General features: G+C 37.6%; 1 protein-coding gene across 4 annotated transcripts in view; it reads left to right on the plus strand.

The window, feature by feature from the left end:
- ATXN7 (ataxin 7) overlaps nucleotides 1-14,260 on the plus strand; it is an 86,349-nt gene that overhangs the window by 7,177 nt on the left and 64,912 nt on the right. For all 4 annotated transcript variants that reach the window (XM_027640649.1, XM_027640646.1, XM_027640647.1 and 1 more), the window contains exon 2: nucleotides 10,923-11,015. The gene's annotated coding sequence lies outside the window, so the exon portion shown is untranslated. The remainder of the gene's footprint in view (nucleotides 1-10,922; nucleotides 11,016-14,260) is intronic.

Genomic DNA, 14,260 nt, shown 5'->3' on the forward strand with positions numbered 1-14,260 from the left:
GGTGGCTTGTTGGGATTTGGGGTTTTTTTTGCAAAACGTTAGTGCAAAATGTTTGAAAACCAGAGTCCCTTTTGGTCCCCTGCCTTTCACTTTTATTGTAATAAAAATTTAAATTTTGATTATGGATGGAGAGAATTGAACTAATAAAAGAGGCAAGGCAGATAAATCGGATTTTATAACTTTGATGAATAAAGAGTGGCTTGTAGGAGGTGAGAGTAAAACAAAGACACGCTAATAATAACTGCAAGTATGCACCTGTGATTTTGTGGTTCACAGTAAATATTTTCACTTTGGTTTCATTCCAGTGTCACTTTGGCAGTTATGAGTTGGTGGTTTTTTGTTCATTTTTGAGATCTGCTTGTGGTTTTTGGTATGTGTGTGTATATATGTATTTATATATAAAGTTAGGATGGTGTTGAACAATAACATATCCTGAAATAAACTGTACGCATGTAGATTAAAATAAAACATACAGGATTTTTTAAAAAAAATGTTATTAGTTTGAAATTTAATTTTAAAAGTACCTTAATGGCACTTGAGCTGCAGCCACTTTGCTTGAATTGGAATAGTGTGATAGTTACAGTCAGGTTTTCTGGTGGAGCTTTTCTTTCCTGTTGTTGTGTGGAAGACTTGCACAAGCAACTGACTGTAACTGTGGTTCATGTCATCAAACAAATGGAAGGAAATAGCTCAAGAACTGTTGTTTTCAAATGTTTATATTAAAGAAATCTGTCCTGGTCTTGCAAGCTCTTGAAGGGATTTTGAACTTTACTTGTCCTCTCAAATATTGGTGTAGCCTTGTAATACGATGTAATACAGGTAATGGGTTTCCCAATGACTGGATTATTCTTATCAAATCTTGATTTGTAATTGCCTCTTCACAGTGTCTGCTCCTCATCATGTCTTTCTAGGACTGGCCTACTAAATTTGGCACGAGAGTTTCAACTCTAAGGCAGCCATTTTGCAACCTACACTTTCTTCTCTTTCTGTTCATATCAGTCAGTGTAATTGCTGTTCTGTATCTTCTTTTGAGATGGATGCTATGAGAATGTGTTGCTCCCTTGAAGAGGCCTCTTAAAGTCACTTGGCAAGTAAAGTTGTCTTTAAATAAGCAGTTGTTCACTGCTGGCTTCTGTGCAGGTGGTGTCTTTTAAGCAGCTGCGATACTGTCATGGCTTGGGGAAAAATAAGTAACGGGCAGCCCTAGCACAAGGCAGCTGCTGGGAGGTGTGGGCAGGGTACAGCACTGTGTGTAGTGATTGAGATGTGCTACAGTAATTCGTGACAAAAGGTAATTCTTTTGGACAAAGCTACAGAAGTAGGAAAATATTACCTTAACTATGTGTCAGTGTAGTTAAAGGAATGATTTCTGCTAATCCAGCTGTCAGCAGGGCCCAGACTTGGCTACGCTCCATTATCCTTTTTGTTGAGAAAGGAGGAAGGAGTAATTGGAAATTCCATGATCTCTGATATCAAGTCAAAGATCTTCCCAGGAAAGTGTCTTCATCGAGAGGAATGTTGATATGTGATATAGTTGTCTGTTGTTATCAGAGAATTTAAATCTTAAGAGTAAAATTTGTGCTAGAAATAGAAATACTTTGAAAAGAGAAAATGTAGCTATTGAGGGTTTATGCACATAAATAAAATACTGGAGGATATGTGAAAAAAAAACCCCTTGCTTTTATGTGGTCATAATTTTGGAGATTTACTTTGAAGCTTTCAGATAAATTTTTGGCTTTTTATTTTTCTTGACACTTGATGAGTATTTTTGTGTGTTTCTGGTTCTTCACAGCTCTTCTTTGTGCACCATCCCTGATATCAATGGGAAAGTGCATAGTTTTGTTGCAGGACAATGGGGCCAACCTCCTTTTTATATTTGTGCTCACATCATAATAGTGATGTCTATTAAATCAGAAACATGACTTGAATTTTTAAAGTGATAGGAATATCATCTATGCTTTTATTTGGTTTACTTATAAATAAAATCACTGCATAGGAAAGGAGTGCCTACTGTGTTCTAGCTGAGCTTCCTAAACTTTTTTAGACAAAAAAAGTCTATATAAAAAAATTAAAGATGCTGAATTTGAAAATAACTCTCCTTGGTCTGGTTTAGTTCTGAAAGAAAGTATTAATTAACTGCACACATGGAGAACAGCATTGAATGAAATTAGAAAAGAGGAAGTATGAAGATGCCCGTGCAGTTGCTTAAATGTCTAAAAAACATGATGTATAAACAATGTGTGCCACAAGAATGCAATCCCTTAACTTAAACAAGAGGGGACTGAGAGGGTGAGAACAGGGATCTGTTGAAGGGCATTGTGTCAGGTGGGGAAAGGAATAGACCATATTGCAGCGATGAAGACTGATCATGGACGAACACAGTTTTCTAGTGGAAGTATTGAAAGGTTGGAGTAATCACCATTGTAGGAACAGTGGTGCATCCATTGCCCCAGGTCTTTAAGAACAGGTTTGATTGCCTGTATTGTTCCCACCAGGTCGTTTAATTATCATGCCCTGGGGCTGAGGGATGGGCTGTCTGACCTTTGGTAGTTCCTTCGATCTCTCCTTTAGTTAACAGATCTGTAACTACACCTTGGACAGATTCTATAGGATCAGAGCACATGATAGATGCTGAAACCTGCTTTTCACTCCTGTAACCTGTTTATCAGTTCACTTTCAACTGAAATTTGTTGGATCTGTGATAGTTGTCAAGGAAAGGTGTTTTCAACAGGTTTGGTTTTTTGGGGGGAGTGCTTCTTGCATGTCCTCTAGGACAATGCTATAATGAGTCCCTGTCGTCCTTCTGTTTAAATATTCTTCTCTGCTGTAATGTTGCATTCAGGCCAGTTACAGAATTGTTATTCTGCTTGGAAAAACTAGGGGGATTTGTGGAGTTCCTTGTGGAGAAAAACACACCCTGAGTGTGGATCAGAATGAGCAATTGTTCCAGCTGGCTGCATCCATGCACCAGGAGAAAACTGTTGATTTCAGTAACTACAGCTTGGCCTAAGGTTCATACATAGCCGTGTTCAACAGCAAGCTTTGTAATCCCGTTTAATTTCATTTTATCTGTGAATATGTTTCCCCTTAGGAAAAATTAATTTCTTAGTGGAACTAGCAGTGAGAGGATGGATACTGTGGGACCTGGAGGTTGTGTATCTAATGCAACAACAAACGTGAGAAGAAATCTTGTGTTTTTATAATGCTTCATTACCAGTCTTCTTGTCCATGAGCAGCAGTGAGGAAACGAGAACTGATTTCTTCACAAGGCATTATTAGTCATAGCTAATAAATTATTTTAATAGCTAAAGAGTATGCTAACACTCTACTTACATGGCTGTGACTTCATATCTGCTTATGCTTTGCAGAGAAGGTAACTGCTACTGGGAATATTTTAAAATGCAAATTATTATATTCTCCAGGTAAATGATAACAAAAAATTCTTCCTTTTATTCAGTTAAAGAGTATCTAGCAGTTGATTAATGCATGAGTATTAGGTGCTTTATTAATAGCTACATAAGTAGTAGTTAGAAAAAGATATGATTTTTATATAGTATAATAAACAGCTGTGAATTAATTATATAAATATGAGTCAAGTTTACAGTGTGTGAGAAGAGCTGTTGGCTCAGGTGGGCTTTTGTAGACATTTAAGACACTCGTATATTTGGGTCAGTATGAATATATTTCTTAAAATGAAAATGGTAAGGTTTTTAAACGAAGTTTCATGCAACTAAAAAGACATTTTTCATCTTATTAATATCACTAATGTCATGAATGTTAAAGCCTTGTCAGCATTTTAACACAGGTGGTCTTTGAAATGTCACTGTTGCATCTTCAGCTAATGATGAGATTCTGTATTCAGTTTCTTAGCATGGCCCAGCATATTTCTTAGCAAACAAACTGAAACACAGGATTTACTTGAAGAGCAGTATAGTGCTATTTTATATCTAGTTTTCCCACGTGTACAACTTGCACGTTTATAACAAAATTGAAGTTTTCGGAGACAAGCAGGAAGACATGGGCCAGATGCTCGTTAGTCACGAGTTCATAACATCGCATGTTAAGAAGAGAAACCTAAATAATTTAATCTTTTAAGCTAGTAGTAACTTTCTAGAATGTGAGTTCCTGGGGTTTTTTTGGCTGGAATTGGCATTTCTCTCATTGCTGGACCATTTCTGTCCTTGTTCCCACCCTGTTCCGTGTGAGCCGATGCGCTCTGACTCTAGATGGCAGTCACTGGTAGGCGAAGGGAACAGTCGTTCTGGGATGGATGCTGGGCTTGAACCCTGCAAATCCCTGCACTGCTTGGCTTCTCTAGCTGGAATTTTTATGGTGTTGGACAGCAATAAAAGTGTCACCTCAACTTTTTCCCCTTCTGAACTGCGACAGAAGAAGGGGGGAAAAAAATAAAAAAAAGTAAGAGAAAATGTTGCAGTGAAACATTCACAAAGAGAGCTTTAATAATGCTGACAATACTGAAGAGATATCTTTTGTATCAGCATGACTCCTATCCTAGATTAACTGAAATAAATTTGTTTATAATGGAAGAAATACCAGTTTCCCACTAAATTCAGTTTCAGTGAGTAAAATTGATTGACTAAGGTTCAGCCAGGGATAATAGGAGTGGAGATATGTGTGATTGTAATTTTATTTAATTGAATGGGGATTTTCTCACAGCCTCATGGGCAAGTGTTGAAGGAGAAACTGTTCTCGTTTTGCTTAAGACCTTATGTCTTCCCCCACCTTCCTGCCCCCCCCTGCTCCCTTTGCAGTGTCAATCCTCTCTCAATTTCCAAACTCCTTCCCATCACAGGTAATTCCCTTCCTTCATACATGTTATCAGTTTGTCTCTTGATTCTCTCCTCTGTCTCTTCTCTTTACAGGAGAACGAACTTTAAGTTTTTTCTCTCCCTTTCTTCGTACAGATGCTGTTTACCTCCCTAACTCCTCACTGCTGAACAGTCTGATGTAAAGTTGCTGTTAGAAAAGGCAGCAGCACTCAGGCAAATGAGCAACAGCTTCTCACCACTTGCTGTGCAAGGCTGATTGCTCTTCACGAAGTAAATGCTGCTTGATAAGAAAGCTATTGTTATCATAAATACAGTTCAAACCCAGGATTAATCTATCCATGTTGTTGATCTCTGGTTTCAAACACAGTGCCAAATTACAGTCTTGTTTACCTATATGCAAATCCCAAGAAACTCTTTGGAAAGAGCTGGAGTAATTCTGGATTTACAGTATAACTTAAGATTATGTTTTGGCCTTCAGTTTTAATGATAAGGAAATTGTTTACTGTTGTTTTGCGTGTTATATTAACTACCACCATTAGTAAAGGGACTCTGATCCTCTAACTGCTTTGCAGATATTCTACAGGGCATTTTTTGCACTGAAGAAGAGTAACTGAAAATCACAAGATCTTGATTTTTCCTTAATACAGTCCTAGCAACAAGCTTTTAATTTCTGAACACGCTAGTTTTAGTTGTGGAAAACTACTGATTTTAGAAAGGAAAAATGCTTCAGTTGCAGAAGAATGAAAAAAACCCCACAACCAACCAACCAAAGCTTTAATTAGGTCTATATTTTTACATGTTTATGATGAAAAATATCATTGATGTTTCTAGAGCCGAGTTGTACAGTTCACAGTCAAGTGCATTTCCAGAGCCAGTTTGAGAAATGTGGACCATCGTTTGTGAGGGAAAGCTTTCTGGGGGTTAGCAGCAATTTAGTACAGATTCCTGTGTGAAGTTCATGTGCAAGAAATACAAGATAGAGATAATTCTGGTATTATGTCAAGATTATATATTGGGATGACAGGTATCACAGTCCCTAATAGATTGCACAGGACAGAGATAATGAAGAGTGATGCTTTCTGTTCCCAAGCCTGCCTTGGGCCTGGTATGTAACTGTGGGCAAATCACTCCTCCTTCCTGAATTTCTCTGTCTGTAAAAATGATGATAATGATATGGATTATTTTGTGTTTCATTTTGAGATCTAAAGGGAATACATAGAAATGAAGTGGTAGGAGCATAAAGAGAAAATACACGGTGGTAAAATAAGCATCCCTATTGCAGACAGCTTTGTTCTGGGAACTGATTATAAAATTATTGATTCTGCTGTTCTTTCCTGTTGAGGGTGTCACTATGTACTCGTTCACAGGATTGAAGGAAAAAAATTTGGCTGTTTCTTATGCTAGCCTATCTTTAGCTTCTCATTCAGAATTTACGATAAGGTTATTCTGCTTTTTCTTGCCCATTACCATCCCCATGAGGGACAGTTAAAGCTGTAGCTGGTGGAGGATAAGGACAGCAAAGGTCTGTCTGTCTTTCTTTTCTCTGTCTCCTCCCTTTCTATCTCTCTGTCTCTCTTTGGCCGTTGAAAATGTAGGTCATATTGCATCACCATAAAATGGAACAGTCAGAAAGGTGTTTGAAAAATGCTGACATCCTTAGCCCGGGGTGCATGCCAGTGTCCTTTGTTTACATTGAAAATAGTGGTGTACCTGTGTAAGAACCAGCATCTCTGTTAAGGTTAGTGGTATGGTACCTGAATTATGAGTCAGATTTTAAGATGACTTTCATCTGCCTACAGTAATTTAAAATTAGACAGATAAAATGCAGCCACTCAAAATAATGATATACACGAGGAGCTAATTTGAAATCCTTAATCTGCAATAACTGTGACAGTGTAGTTTGAATAATATTACCTTTAACAGTGAAGCTCAGTAATAAATTTTGCAAATCATATTAATCATGTACTCTCGATTGTCTTGATTAGCTGTGCCTTTCTGTTTTGAAAGCTATGTTTATATTATACATTTTTATATTCTTTTTTGTGTTACTGTTTTGCCTCATGCACCCTTTTAAATGATCCAATCAGAATATTATTTATTTAAAAAATGGAAAATCTTGATGTCCAGTGTCTTGCTGCTTACTGCCAGGCTTTTATTGTTCGTGTTTCTGATGTAATACAAGTTGTGATTGGTATGAAATATTCCCATGGCATAAAATGCAGAACATATCTTTTTCTTCTCTGTAGATGTATATAAATACCATTTTTAAAGAAATGTATAAATATAATTTCAACTGTCCTTATTTATCTTAGTTTGCTGCAGTAAGCTAACATGTTTTATGGATTGAACTTTCAAATAGTGATGTAAATCATACTACAAGCTGTAGGTATTTTGAAATATAAGACAAGATACTCGCTTATAGAAAATCTTTCATTATTTTTGAAACCAGGTATGATTTTTTACCTTTCTATTCTCTGCTGTGTGTGGTTGTGCTTAAACTGTTGAAGTGCAATATGCAAAGGCTTCTTATGACTTTGTTCATCTTACTGCTAAAGAAGACTTCTAAGTTAAAAGAGAAATGATTGGAAGATAAAAATAAAATTAGTGATGGCATGATTTGTTGAGGAAGATAATGAAAGCTGATCTTTTCCTGTTGTTATTAGACAAAGGAAAATTATAGTAGTCAAAGTTAAGACCCCTCAAGTGCACATTACTATGTGCACTATAATTATTTTGCAATTTTTATCAATTTATTTATAATTATCCAAAAGGTGTTGTTTGTTTCTCCATTGATTAAGATATATAGTAACTAAGGTATTAGTTATTTAAGTTTCACCCTTCTCATTAGCTAAGAAGATAGCTATATGCATGTTGGAAATAGTTTCAGAATAACCTGTACCATTATTATATTTCGAAGCAAATATTTTGTTCCATCTGTTTTTGCACAAATAATACTAAATATTCAGGTAATTCTGAGAAATACTTCCTATTGGTATACATAGGAAATACATGAAATCTTGAGAAGCTGCAATTTTGTAACTGGTGTTTACAGACGTTTTGTATCTAGTCTCTGTTTGAAGCATGTACCGGTGGTTATTTTTCAGTCTGTGAAGATGTGAAGAATTGTGTCTCCCGGAGGGACTGGGAGGGCCAATTATGCAATTATGCAATTGGGGGTCATCTTTGACCCCCTGAGATTCTGTAGTTGGTTGTCCTGAATCAGTCTCCGGCACAGACAAGATTAACCTGAGAACTGCTCTGATTTACCCTTGAGTTACCGGGTGGCCATAACAGCAGCCCCTGGCCTGCTGTTCCCTCAACACACCCCTCCTGCACCCACTTTGCCAAGGGGCAGAATAAGACTTCATAAGGTTATCCCTGTACTTATAAAATGTCTAAATGAAACCCAGTACTGGGGTGATTATCCCTAATGTGTCCAAATATTTGTTTATATAAATGTAGCCTTTGTATTTTATCTTAAATTTGGATATTTAGTAGAGAACAAAAGAAAAATGAGTTCCAAAATGTAGGCACATTCTTTGGTGCATGTTTCCAACAGAAGGAAAGAAAAAGAGTTAAAGGAGTTTGGGTTGCTTTCAAAAGTTAGACATGTCCTATGACACACATTTATGTTTTCTTTTATTTTGATGCGTTGCAATTACAATTTTCATGTAAAGATATTTCTCCTTAAATGGATAATACACTAATAATAATTAGTTACTGTAACTGTGCCTATATTATGTGCTTCTGTGTTGATACAGTTTTGACTGGGGTATAGCTTTTACTCTACCAGGCTGTGGTTTCCTGTCTTGCATATCAGTAACTCCTCGAAGTGTTAAATAGCAGTTGCAACCAAGTGTCTTTGATAGTCAGGCAAGGGGGAAGTGGCCTAATGCTTCACTGGTTTGGAAATGCCGACCTTCTTCCATTTTCTTGGATTGCTTCTTCGGCTGTTTTTGTCATCTTGCCACCTTTCAACTAGATCTCCGTTTTCCAAGGTACCAAGGGTACCTTATGGAGAGCGAGCTCCTTCTGCCTGGTTCTCAATCATCCCATCGCTTCCTTGCATTACACTCTGCTGACAGTTGTGGTTGTAATTGACCTGCTGTAAATTCTCAACAAGAATCATTCCTGTTCTTTGCCACCCATTATCCAGAGAAAGAGTTCTCTTTAAAGGGTCGTTAAGCTGTCACTTTGCTCTTTTGAAACTTACTCTTTTAACTTCCTTCAAACTCGGCTGCAGATATAATCCCTACAGCAAAATTCACAGGTGGTGACAAAGTGTGCTCTGATCTCTCAGATACATAGGAATAACATTTTTGCTGATCCTTCCTTCACCCTGGTCCGGGCCATTTCTTGTACTTACCTGTTATCACTCTGTTCCCAGATGTTTATGTCTTTGGAGACATCTTCTGGTTTATAGGTTTTTTTTTAATTTTTGCATGAAGCAGCAGAACTTGCCTTTTGTATAACAAATAGCGCTTACATCAGGATAAAAGAAAGAGTGTTTTGCATGCAGGGCTCTCATATTCCCTAAAGAAATTGGGGTAGAGATGGAGGAATGAGTTACTTCCACTGCAGGGAGGTCAAAGGCTTGAAGGGACTGGAACTTTAATGCCAGACATTGAATGATCTTCTCGTAAGGGGATGGTCCATATGAATTCAGTCTCCTGTCCAAAACTAAAAAAGGACAAAAAGGATTTTTGACAAACACTGCATTGCGTTTTCCCAGTCAGCAGCAGCAAGAGTTGAAGAGAAAGTTTTATACTGTAGTATTCGGTGAGATTTGTATGTGTAACAAGGAAATACAATGTTTTCTGAGACTTCTACTAGAGTAGAAATTTGTTAATGATCATTTTTATTAAGCACAAAGCAGAAGAGTGACTGCAGAGGAGAGAGAAAAATAATACTGGACTTGCTCTCTTGTCCATTAATGACACAAAAAATTGGATTTTATGAAGTAACTAGAAAATAATTAATCTAGGATATGCTTCTTAGGATCAGGATCACTGAGCAGAGTCAGTCTTAGTAAATACATCTGTAAGTGATCTCAGTCAAGGTACTGTTAGCTGCTAAGCTGCAGTTTAAAGGAAAAGGGGGAAAAAAAAGGAGTTTCTCCTCAGTGCATAAAAAAGACTTTAAAGACATGAATTCAGTTTGCAGACAGCTTCCCAGAGGAGCAGCAGAAGCTGGGAAAAGCATCATTCTGGCCCTAGACTGGGACAGAGCCCTACAGCCCATGGGTTGGCTTGGGTGCCCTCTTGGACTGCATTCCTCTTGTCTCGACTTTAGTCCAGAGCAGTCTGGACTTGTGTCCTTGGAGGGAAAAAAGTAGTTTTCTCTGAAGTGTCATCTGGTCCCAGTGCTAGGTTGGCTTATTTATGTGGATCTTCATGGCTTTTTAGTGGTGAAAAAGAAAATCACCAGTTTAATTTCAAAGCACTTATAAAAATCAATTAATTGATCTTAATTTTTTTTTAACAGGGCTTTGGTTTAGCTTTAGCCAGTTAGGCTAAACCAAAGCAAACCAGCCTTAGTTTAGTTTACACAGACAACAAGTTTATAAGCACTGAATGAAAGGATCTCAAAAACCTGAGCTTGAGATGGTAAAAGTTCCTTTTGTGGGAATTTTTTGTTGAATTCTTCATCAGTGGTACAGTGGTAGTCACTGATGATGATTACGTGAGGGATCGTTTTTAGCTGCCCGCGTTCTATGGCACAGGGGTAAAAATGTCCATGGCTGTGTCCTGAGAGCCCCCGTTGTTGGAGTCGTGCTGTATTCTAGAAAAATCCTCTGTAGGAAATCCAGCACCGTCGTGTTTCCTGCTTGTGATACAGACACGTCTGCTTGGGAATCTGGTCAGTAATAGTCGATGTAAGTGCAGTAACTGGGCTGAAGATTGAGGTTTCATCCAATGCATACCTTTCTGGTAATGTCAGGCTGCCATTTAAAGAGCTGCTCTCTACAGAAGAGACCATAACAGCTCCCTGCTTACCTTTCAATTTGAAACCCATTGCAGAAAATGTATTTATAGAATTGATAAAATGCTTTTAAATAGACACAATTATAGTTAAGAAACGCAGTTAAAGTTTTAAATGCCTTATTGCTGTACTCTTTTTCTTTACTTTCAGAATTAATCAGGTACAAGTTAGGAAAAGCTTCCAAAATCTGAACAGATGAAGATCAATTGATAAGTCAACCCAGCGATTCACCATACTTTCAAGGTACCGTGACATGCTTACCCAAATATTTTCCTTAAGCATAAGATTCTCGTGCTTTAGATGTGAGCAGTGTGGAGAACAGGGTATTAGCAGGGTTGCGAAGCAAGTCTGAAGTGTTACCAGATGCAGAGGGGAGACTTTTTAAATGCAGATGTTTAATGTGTGTTTCAGTGGGAAATAAAGTAACCTGACAGTCAACCTAGAGGGAGTTGAGTGCATGCGGCAGCCAAACTTAAAAAAGATAGAACTAAGTTGGATTATATCTTTCAGTCAATTAGGTGAATTGATTTGTAAAAGTAAGTTGTGGCAGACAGGGAATATAATAGAATCAACATTTTTAGTTTATTAGTTTTTATATTTTAGAAGAAGTAATCTTCTTTTTATGAATAATTATTTTTGTCTACTTCCATGTTTCCATGATATGTTAAAGCATTTGAAGTCTGTTAGGCCCTGGTATATACCATAGCCTAGCTGCTGCATCAGTCCTGTTATTTTACAAGTTCAGAAAGTAGAGTTGTAAACTCAGGTGAAGACTTTACAGTTGCCTAACACAGTGAGAGATTTTATCCATGACTAGTGTACATGGCAGAATGTTAAAAAAAAGAGAAAATTATGATAATAAATTGAAATTTTGTCTAAAAGGCTGCTAGTGCAGATTATTTTATCAGGTACTGCTAATTCATTGAAACAATATCTGTTTCTTTCTCTGTTTCCCTTACATTTATCTCTACTCTTTATCATCACGTGCATTTCACCATTTTGTATATTTTTGCTTAACACCATGAAAGAGAAGACTTATGCACAGACATGAAGAATCCAGACTGTTACAGCCTGGCCACTATTTGCTGTGCAAATAATTTCTTAATGTATTTAAAAATAGATTGCAGCAGAAAGGGCCAGTTAGCATGGAGTTGATCTGCAGAACTTATTTAAGTGGCAGAGTTAACCTGGGCTCAGGAACAGTGAGGAATGTTTGTCCTGGTCTGGCTCTTGCAATATGTAACATTGGAAGTTGTAATACTTGAAAGTTTTATTACAAAATGATTCCCTGGATTTTCAAGCAGCCTGAGAAGTGGCTGTCTTAGTGAACCCAGAGTACCTGGGGTTGCAGAAGTTAGCTTTGTTCTTATCTACTTCCTTGCTCCTCATCACTAAATAGGGCCACAACATCTATCAGGTTTTCATATAATTGTAGGAAAGTCTAGATTGGAAGAATCCTCTGGACATCATCTGGTCCAGCCTTCTATTGAAGGTGGGGTATCTGAGGCCTGGTCAAGCCAAGTGTTAAGTATTTCCAGCAAGGGAAAGTTCACCATTTCTCTGAGCTGCCTGTTCCAATATTTAATTGTTCTCACAGTAAATATTTTTTTCTTGCGTCCAGACAGAAGTTCTGAAGCAACTTGTGCCTGTTGCCTCTTGCCCTGTCACTGTGTTCCTTGTGAAGAGAGTACCTCCATCTTCTCTATAATATCTTTTACTTATTGGAAGACTGTGATTACATCTCCCCTGAACCTTCCCTTCTTCAGGCTGAACAAACCAAATTCCATCTGATTTTTTCATGAAGTTTTCCAACTTTCTAATCATTTTGTTGACTCTCTGCTGGACCCTGTCCAGTTTTTTAATGTGTCTCTTGAAATGGCTCAGTCTTCCAGCCTGTCACAGTCTCTGTACATAGTGACATTTTGGGTTCATCTACTTGTCTTCCTAGTTTTTGTGTCATCTACAGGCTTAGTAGGAATGCATTTATTCCAGTCATCCAGATAATTTTAAAAGATATTGAATAGCATTGAGCCCAGTGTTGACTCCCACAAAACTCCATTTGTGAGTGATTGCCAATTTGATTTTGGGCCATTAGCACCCTTTGAGCACAGCAGTTTAACCAGTTTACCAGCAACCTGAGAGTCCCCATCTGTGACCTTTCAGACTAACTCTCTTAGCACCCCTGCATGCACCCAGTCAAGCCCCACAGACGTGCCCATGTCCTGTTTGTGTGATACTTCGTTGTTAACTTGCCAAGCATGTGATCAGTGCAGGTAACACCAGCAAAGCATCAGCAGGCAGCAGTCAAACATGAGAAGAATGGTATACATTTAAATTTCCTTGTGCCAGGGTTCTCAGGATCCTTGGTTTGTGGTTAATCAGCATGTCACACTTCTGAGGGTCTCAGGCAGCTTCACATCATAGGCTGGTGTTATTGTGGTCTCAAGGAACTCGAGTCCTGTGGGCTGTGCTTGGACCTGGAGTCTTGGAGCCATGTGAGCAAACTGGCAAGAAACCAGGCAGGGTTATGAAACCTTGTGTGGTAGGTAGGTTCCATCAGAAGATCATTAGTACCAAATTGTCCCCATTGAGTGCTTTGATTTCAATAAATGGAAATTCAGCACTAATGTTTTGTTACAATTGGCCTGAATAGCTGTGTATTTTAATAATTCTAAGTTGTAATGTCATATTCTCAGTGTATAAACGAGAATTTAAAAGGTCATACCTATTTCTGATTCCTCTGATTAAAATGATTCATCTGCATAATTGGGTTGCTGAAATTGTTTTAACATTTCCAAATTCAAAAGGTGATTCCAATACCTTATGTAAAATTAATAAACATTAATTTGATTTCCAAATCATTAACTGGATGCATGTTTTGTAGTTTTACCTATTTATCTTTAACATTTGGAAACTTTGTGTCACTATTGAATGTTTTCTCTGCAAATTTCTCTTCAAGAATTGACGGTATCTAGTGACATCTAAGCACAGGATCTGTGCTCCTCTGTTCCTTTTTCTGCTTTAGATCACTGTGTCATCAATTCTTGCAGAAATCTGACTTGCCTTTAAGACATATTTGATAGTTAAGAAAAGAAGGAAGTGGTTGCAATGTTGTGATAGATACTGTATATTTTATTAATGCATGGCAATAACATTGGTTTATAATTTGGGTGTAAAAGTGTTATTGTGGTATTTGGATAAACATATAGGAGCATGTAGTGCATTCTCATCCTAATGCAGAATTCTTTGCAGATTTACTTACACTTGTTAGCCTCCATTGCCCTATTCCTCCTCCTGAGAAAAGGATACTTTAAGTTATTCTTCTAATCTTAACAATATTGTTCTGTTCTGGTACAGGTGGTTGATAGTAGGTATCCACAGTAATTTCATATTCCAGTATTTAAAGTAGCTGTATTCCAGCACTTCTGAGCATCTTCAGCTCCCCCTTTGAAGTATTACTCATAAATAAAATTATACACATCAACCTG

The sequence above is a fragment of the Corapipo altera genome, unplaced genomic scaffold, assembly GCF_003945725.1.
Source record: "Corapipo altera isolate COAL_440 unplaced genomic scaffold, ASM394572v1 55, whole genome shotgun sequence".
NCBI lineage: Eukaryota > Metazoa > Chordata > Aves > Passeriformes > Pipridae > Corapipo > Corapipo altera.